Raw genomic sequence first — 9,359 nt, forward strand, 5'->3', positions numbered from 1 at the left:
GGAACCTCCTGAGACGGTCCATGGTCCGGTACCTCCTGAGACGGTCTACTGTCCGGAACCTCCTGAGACGGTCCATGGTCCGGTACCTCCTGAGACGGTCTACTGTCCGGAACCTCCTGAGACGGTCTACTGTCCGGAACCTCCTGAGACGGTCTACTGTCCGGAACCTCCTGAGACGGTCTACTGTCCGGAACCTCCTGAGATGGTCTACTGTCCGGAACCTCCTGAGACGGTCTACTGTCCGGAACCTCCTGAGACGGTCTACTGTCCGGAACCTCCTGAGACGGTCTACTGTCCGGAACCTCCTGAGACGGTCTACTGTCCGGAACCTCCTGTCCGGAACCTCCTGAGACAGTCCGGTCCAGACGGTGTCCGGAACCTCCTGAGACGGTCTACTGTCCGGAACCTCCTGAGACGGTCCATGGTTCGGTACCTCCTGAGACGGTCTACTGTCCGGAACCTCCTGAGACGGTCCATGGTCCGGTACCTCCTGAGACGGTCTACTGTCCGGAACCTCCTGAGACGGTCCATTGCCCGGTACCTCCTGAGACGGTCTACTGTCCGGAACCTCCTGAGACGGTCTACTGTCCAGAACCTCCTGAGATGGTCTACTGTCCGGAACCTCCTGAGACGGTCTACTGTCCGGAACCTCCTGAGACGGTCTACTGTCCGGAACCTCCTGAGATGGTCTACAGTCCGGAACCTCCTGAGATGGTCTACTGTCCGGAACCTCCTGAGACGGTCTACAGTCTGGAACCTCCTGAGATGGTCTACAGTCCAGAACCTCCTGAGACGGTCCATGGTCCGGTACCTCCTGCGACGGTCCACGGTCCGGAACCTCCTGAGATGGTCTACTGTCCGGAACCTCCTGAGACGGTCTACAGTCCGGAACCTCCTGAGATGGTCTACTGTCCGGAACCATCTGCAACGGTCCACGGTCCAGAACCTCCAGCTCCAGGGCAGGAGCCTTCCTCTGCGCCGATGCCCAGTCCGAGCACGGCGTCCAGTCCAGCTCCAAGACAGGAGCCTTCCTCTGCGCCGATGTCCAGTCCAAACACGGCGTCCAGTCCAGCTCCATGGCAGGAGCCCTCCTCTGCTCCGATGCCCAGACCAGACACGGCGTCCAGTCTTGCTCCATGGCAGGAGTCTTCCTCTGCACTGATGTCCAGTCCAGGGTCCATGGCTGGATCCGCGGGATGAGCGGGTTCTTCGGCCCGCACCAGAGCCGCCACCAAAGTTGGCGGATCCGCGAGCTGAGCGAGTTCTTCGTCCCCCACCAGAGCGGCCACCGATACTAGACACCCCCCCCCTAACCCTCTCTTTTGGTTTCAGGTTTTGCAGCCGGAGTCCACACCTTTGGGGGGGAGGGGGTACTGTCACATCCTGACGATAGAGAGCCCTTATTTTCTATGGTAGAGTAGGTCAGGGCGTGGCTGGGGGTTAGTCTAGTTTATTATTTCTATGTGGGGTTATAGTTTTGTTTTACTATGTTGGTGATTTTGTATGATTCCCAATTAGAGGCAGCTGGTAATCGTTGTCTATAATTGGGGATCATATTTAGGTAGCTTTTTACACCTATGTTTTGTGGGATATTGTTTATGTGTAGTTGCATGTTAGCACTCCATTGTCATCACGTTTCGTTTAGTCTTTATTGTTTTGTTGTGTGGTTCACTTATTTAAAATAAAAGATGTGGAACCCAGATCACGCTTCACGTTGGTCCAAGTATGCTTCAAACGTTCATGGCATCAACAGTACAATGAATGACAATGTTTGTATTGCTGCCTTTTAAAAAAAAATATTGGAAAATAATAAAGATATTATATATATATATAAAAAAAAGAGAGACCTAAGACAACAGCATGGTAGCAGCACATGACACCAACATGGTAGCAACACAACATGGCAGCAGCACAACATGGTAGCAGCACAAAACATGGGGCAAACATTAATGGGCACAGACAACAGCACAAAGGGAAAAAAAGATAGAGACAACAATACATCACGCAAAGCAGCCATGACTGACAGTAAGAGTGTCCATGATCGAGTCTTTGAATTAAGAAAATTGAGATAAAACAGTCCAGTTTGAGTGTTGCAGCTCGTTACAGTCGCAAGCTGCAGCGAACTGAAAAGACGAGATCTCAGATAGGGGGAAGTGAGGCCTAAGAGGGTTTTATAAAAAAGCATCAACCAATTGGCCTTGCGACGGGTATACAGAGATGATCAGTTTACAGAAGAGTATATAATTGAAAGTGTGGGTTCACTGCTCCAATCCAGATGTGTTGATCATTATTGAGACGTGGTTAAGAAAGAGTGTTTTGAATACTGATGTTAACCTTTCTGGTTATAAACTTTTTCGGCAAGACAGGTCTTCCAAAGGTGGGGGAGTGGCAATCTTTACCAGGGATCACCTTCAATGCACAGTTGTCTTCACCAAGACTGTCCCCAAACAATTTGATTTGCTAGTTTTAAGCATTCATCTTTCAAATAGCCCTTTGTTGACTGAGTTATCGTCCTCCATCAGCACTGGCCTGTACCCTACCTGCCCTAAACTCTCTCCTGGCCTCTTACACTAAGTCTGAATTCGTCCTGCTAGGTGACCTAAACTGAGATATGCTTAAACCACCTGACCAATTCCTAAAGCAATGGGACTCCCTAAATCTTTCACAGATTCTTACCAATCCCACAAGGTATGACCCCAGGGGTATTACGGAGACACACCCAGCATGTTAACATTCGCTAGCTAGCTACTTGTGTCAACACAAGCACTATTTTTGCTAGCTGCATAACACAACAACTAGCTAGGTAGCCAGCTAGGCCTTGCTAGCTATAGTATATGCCTGTCACGCCTGCTCCCGCTCCCCTTCCCTGGCGCTCAAAGGCGCTTGGCTCCCCAGCATTACGCACTCCTGCCACCATCATTACACACACCTGCCTTCACCCCATCACGCGCATCAGGCCCCAGCCGGATCACCGCGCTCCTATGCCTCAGCCATTTCGTCGGGAGTTTACGCCCTGCCGGGTTGTCCAGCGCCCGTGCCTCTGCCGGCCCTTCAGGCTCACCCAGGTGGGACGCTGGGTGGCGCCCCTAGAGGGGGGGGGGTACTGCCCCGACTCCCCCTCCCTGGCGCTCGAAAGCACCAGGCTCCCCAGCATTACAGACTCCTACCACCATCATTACGCACACCTGCCTTCCCCATCACGCACATCAGCGGTTATTGGACCTGGACTCAATCCCCTGTCATTACCTCCCTTATATCTGTCTGGTTCCCCGCTCTGTTCCCTGCTTCAGCATTAAGTGTTGTTCGTCATTTTGTACCCTTGTGCTGACGTTCTTGCCTTGGTCTTGTGTTTCCTGATTGACTCCCTGTACCTGCTTCTCATCTCCGGCGTCGGTCTTTGTCATATATTTTTCTTCTACATCACAGATTCCCACAACACTGCAAAAATGGAAATCTAAGTAGGATTAAATATCTTAAATCAAGGCAATATATGCTTGTTTTTTGTCTGACAAGATATTTCTTCCTATCAGCCAGTTTATGTTGGAGCATTTCACTTGTTTCAAGCTTTTTGTCCTTAATTATCTTCATAAGATAATATGACTTGTTACTGAGATTGTATTACTGGTTCTGAGTAACTTTATGCTCGAAACTAGAATTACCAGAATTATGGGGCGGCAGGGTAGCCCAGTGTTTAGAGCGTTGGACTAGTAACCGGAAGGTTGCAAGTTCAAACCCCTGAGCTGACAAGGTACAAATCTGTCGTTCTGCCCCTGAACAGGCAGTTAACCCACTGTTCCCAGGCCGTCATTGAAAATAAGAATGTGTTCTTAACTGACTTGCCTTGTTAAATAAAGGTAAAAAAATATCTTTAAAAATTAAGCTGTTTGATCAACACTGACAAGTACAAAACTTCTTTATCAAAGTCAGAAATCCTCTTATCCTTTTCGGCTCTTCACATATTAAGAACAGATAATGACCAGATGGAATTCACAGTATTATCTTACACACAGCACAGCAATCATGTAGACAAAATACAGTACAGAACAAAGACAGTACACTTTTCATATCTGGGGAACACACTACGAGTCATTTGAACTGTTGTACAATTCTATTACATCCCCAAGATGGTATTTTACTTGTACATAAGTTTGGCTCTTGTGGCTAATTATATAATAAGAGGTCAAATCAACCAACTGTTCAACATCCACTAACTCAGTGGCCTGTGCAAAGTGTGGGACCTCAACTTGATAAGCCATGACCTTTCTATCAAAGCGTATAGTTTGAAATGGTTGATATTCCAAACAATAAAACCTAGAGTCAAAAAGAAATATGTTTTTGACCAGTCTAAATTCTGGCATATTACCATTCAGTACTTTGGCAAAGATCATGGACTCCTGAGTTATGTATTTATTCGTATTGATTACAAGCCATTTGAGTGATACAGCATGGTTTACTTCATTGAAACCTAGGAAGTCCCTAAATTTTCCACGTAAATATTGTAGATCTTTAACCTCTGATATAGGTCCCATCTCCCTTTCATTTGAAAGAATTGGGTGCATTGAACTGTCAACATTTTGGCAGCTTTCATATATTTGGTTCTAATTGAACAAAGACTTGGAAATATTTAAATTGAGCTTGGAAGCCCATTGTTTAAAGAAACAATGTTTAGACTCGAACCACATACATACATACATACATACACATACATACATATATGTCTAACCATTGGACCCAATGTCTTTATCTGCGATGGCAAATGTATCATATAATGCTGTTTAGGTGGAACATTGTGGTCTGGAAAAAGCTCCGTCCAATGCTTCAAATGATTTTCAATGAGCAACTTCAACCTAGACACAGTCACAATGGATAGAACAGGTGCAAATACGATCTGTACAATTTCTATTAGCTCAATTGCCAGTCGTATATATGCATTGACTTCCAAACTCTCCAAAACAAATGGCAATATCCTTAGCAGGACAAGCATTTGCCCAGATGGCTACTTTAGTTTACCATCACTTGACGTTAATGTACTAGCAGAAATTGGGGATGGCCGATCTCTAACATCTAGAGGGGAATAAGAGAAACCAAGAATAGCAGAATTCACTGAGTCCTGATCAATCTGTCCTGACACAACAAGATGATTCAAAACACATTTGATTTCCTATGGGGCTACGCCCTCCAGAATGACATGGATAATGTCTTGCAGAGGTTGTTGTATGATATCAACGGCTGGGAATTCAACTAACTTGCTCCTTCTATCGATCCCATATGTTGTTCTCAGGCTGTTTGCGAAGCAAGTCCGTCTGTGCCTTCTCTACTTCATCACACTGTCTGACATGCTTCTCCAATGTCCTTTTAGTATATGCATCCTCATTGAAGTGTGACTGCATGTCCTCAAAAGAACACTCACAGTGTCTGCACTTACTGTAGGCAAAGCCCTCTTTGAACCCTGCTAGTTCATGTAGTGTCAGGGTGTCTCCACATAGAGAGACCATGGCACCATGTATCATTTTCTCTCTGTTAATAGTTAGCATTTTAACTCCACTGTACAATGAATGCATCCAGACTTTTGACTAATGGTACATAATAAAATAATTTGTCTTTGATGAAAATGTCTTTGATCCCCCACATTTCATCCTGCATATGGTTTGAGCATGTGTAATCTCCTCTGCGTCCAAACAGCTAAACAGCTTCTTAATAACACTGTCTTTTTCAAATTGACCTGATGTGCTTCCTGAATGCTTCTTTAGCCTCCATCTGCTTCCTGAGGTTGTCCAATAGTGGTGATTGATACCGCTGTAGCCCGGCAACAATGTCATTCACGCCTTTCTGAAAATGAGAGAGAGAGAGAGGTGGGGATGTCATCAATCATGGAGGTTATATGATATTCAGATTTGCTAATGACATATTCATTAACATAAGGACATAAGGGATCAACAATAGTAAGGTGGACAACCTAGCACTGAGGATGGACTCAACCATCACTGAACCACTGCAAAATGCTCTGCATAATGTAACAAACCAAATGCTTGGCTCTGTTCAGGAAAAGCATCTTACCTGTGAGAGACGATGCTTGGCTCTGTTCAGGAAAAGCATCTTACCTGTGAGAGACGATACTTGGCTCTGTTCAGGAAAAGCATCTTACCTGTGAGAGACGATGCTTGGCTCTGTTCAGGAAAAGCATCTTACCTGTGAGAGACGATGCTTGGCTCTGTTCAGGAAAAGCATCTTACCTGTGAGAGACGATGCTTGGCTCTGTTCAGAAAAAGCATCTTACCTGTGAGAGACGATGCTTGGCTCTGTTCAGAAAAAGCATCTTACCTGTGAGAGACGATGCTTGGCTCTGTTCAGGAAAAGCATCTTACCTGTGAGAGACGATGCTTGGCTCTGTTCAGAAAAAGCATCTTACCTGTGAGAGACGATGCTTGGCTCTGTTCAGGAAAAGCATCTTACCTGTGAGAGACGATGCTTGGCTCTGTTCAGGAAAAGCATCTTACCTGTGAGAGACGATGCTTGGCTCTGTTCAGGAAAAGCATCTTACCTGTGAGAGACGATGCTTGGCTCTGTTCAGGAAAAGCATCTTACCTGTGAGAGACGATGCTTGGCTCTGTTCAGGAAAAGCATCTTACCTGTGAGAGACGATGCTTGGCTCTGTTCAGAAAAAGCATCTTACCTGTGAGAGACGATGCTTGGCCCTGTTCAGAAAAAGCATCTTACCTGTGAGAGACGATGCTTGGCTCTGTTCAGAAAAAGCATCTTACCTGTGAGAGACGGTGCTTGGCTCTGTTCAGGAAAAGCATCTTACCTGTGAGAGACGGTGCTTGGCTCTGTTCAGGAAAAGCATCTTACCTGTGAGAGACGGTGCTTGGCTCTGTTCAGGAAAAGCATCTTACCTGTGAGAGACGATGCTTGGCTCTGTTCAGAAAAAGCATCTTACCTGTGAGAGACGGTGCTTGGCTCTGTTCAGGAAAAGCATCTTACCTGTGAGAGACGATGCTTGGCTCTGTTCAGGAAAAGCATCTTACCTGTGAGAGACGATGCTTGGCTCTGTTCAGGAAAAGCATCTTACCTGTGAGAGACGATGCTTGGCTCTGTTCAGGAAAAGCATCTTACCTGTGAGAGACGATGCTTGGCTCTGTTCAGAAAAAGCATCTTACCTGTGAGAGACGATGCTTGGCTCTGTTCAGGAAAAGCATCTTTCCTGTGAGAGACGATACTTGGCTCTGGCATTTATCACAAAAGCAGTGGCATGTGAGAGACGATGCTTGGCTCTGGCATTTATCACAAAAGCAGTGGCATGTGAGAGACGATGCTTGGCTCTGTTCAGAAAAAGCATCTTACCTGTGAGAGACGATGCTTGGCTCTGTTCAGGAAAAGCATCTTACCTGTGAGAGACGATGCTTGGCTCTGGCATTTATCACAAAAGCAGTGGCATGTGCTGTCAGATTAAATTAAAACATGTTTACATTGAATGTAGTATCCTGAGGCTGGACATTACTAGTTCATGACAAGTATAATGTTTGTGACAGGAGAAGTGGTTGCGAAGACTGACTATGCTATTAGTAAATCTAAGTACTTAAAAAAAATATGGTCAATTTCAGTAGATTGCCACCAACCGAGTAACTTGTTGCACTGTGACAGCTCCATGTTGGTCAACGCCCCTTTGCCCTTCATCCGAGTCAGGTGTATGGAGTTGCTGATCAGTGATGCTGGAGTTGGCTAGAAGCTGATCGGGTTGAATGTTGTCCTGTGTACCACACATCAAAGAAACAGATTATTATTTGAAATTGTATTTAGTTTCACCAATAGAGCTATTTAAGTGTTTTGTTCCAATTTATCATCGATTATTTTCACATTAACCCAGCTTTAGCCATAAAAGTCATTATATATTACTTTAGCCATAAGAGTCATTATATATGACTTTATTTTCACATTAACCCAGCTTTAGCCATTAGAGTCATTATATATTACTTTATTTTCACATTAACCCAGCTTTAGCCATAAGAGTCATTATATATTACTTTAGCCATAAGAGTCATTATATATTACTTTAGCCATAAGAGTCATTATATATTACTTTAGCCATAAGAGTCATTATATATTACTTTAGCTATAAGAGTCATTATATATTACTTTAGCCATAAGAGTCATTATATATTACTTTAGCCATAAGAGTCATTATATATTACTTTAGCTATAAGAGTCATTATATATAACTTTAGCCATAAGAGTCATTATATATTACTTTAGCTATAAGAGTCATTATATATTACTTTATTTTCACATTAACCCAGCTTTAGCTATAAGAGTCATTATATATTACTTTAGCCATAAGAGTCATTATATATTACTTTAGCCATAAGAGTCATTATATATTACTTTATTTTCACATTAATCCAGCTTTAGCCATGAGAGTCATTATATATTACTTTAGCCATAAGAGTCATTATATATTACTTTAGCCATAAGAGTCATTATATATTACTTTAGCCATAAGAGTCATTATATATTACTTTAGCCATAAGAGTCATTATATATTACTTTAGCCATAAGAGTCATTATATATTACTTTAGCCATAAGAGTCATTATATATTACTTTAGCCATAAGAGTCATTATATATTACTTTAGCCATAAGAGTCATTATATATTACTTTAGCCATAAAATGATCGAATAGCCTAATGGACAATATAACTTTGGTCCGTGTATCGTCCGTTCATTAAATTGCTATTTTTAAATCCAGAGAACAAAAACAAAATGCTGGCTAGTTACTTCCTTGTTCCGGTGGTGCTTGGTTTTCCTCCGATTGGCTGTTCACCTGGTCGGGTGCCTTCAAGTAGGTGTTGAAGGTGGTTTCTCTTCACATGATGACAGAAGGAATTGTACACTCTATATTCCTCAGAGCATCCGCCAATACCACAGAGCAACCAGAAATCAGGGCTGCGACTGTGCAATCTACCGATATGGCTCAATAACAGTATCAATTAAAAAGTACTAAAAACGCAGCAGATGACGCACCGCCAAAGCATCTTGAACGTTACTAAAAGCAAACACAAGTAAAACATTCCCACTGCTTTCGATGAAAAGGGAGGAAAGAACTGAAAATGATTTTCACAGGTATTTATAATACGACCAAGTCATTTGATTGGAGTAGAGTTCAACAGCACTAGGACCTTTAACCATACATGGATCACTCTAATAACCGTTAATTACATATTTCCACAAATAACATTTGAGTTAAATTATGAATGGTCATCAGGAGAGGACGGTAACGTGTAGAGACCTACACAAAGTAGAAAATGGATATGTGGTGCTTGGCAACAGTCCAGTCCCAGACCAGTTAGGGAACTAATGGAAAC

Source organism: Oncorhynchus gorbuscha, unplaced genomic scaffold (assembly GCF_021184085.1).
Source record: "Oncorhynchus gorbuscha isolate QuinsamMale2020 ecotype Even-year unplaced genomic scaffold, OgorEven_v1.0 Un_scaffold_46:::fragment_2:::debris, whole genome shotgun sequence".
Taxonomy (NCBI): domain Eukaryota; kingdom Metazoa; phylum Chordata; class Actinopteri; order Salmoniformes; family Salmonidae; genus Oncorhynchus; species Oncorhynchus gorbuscha.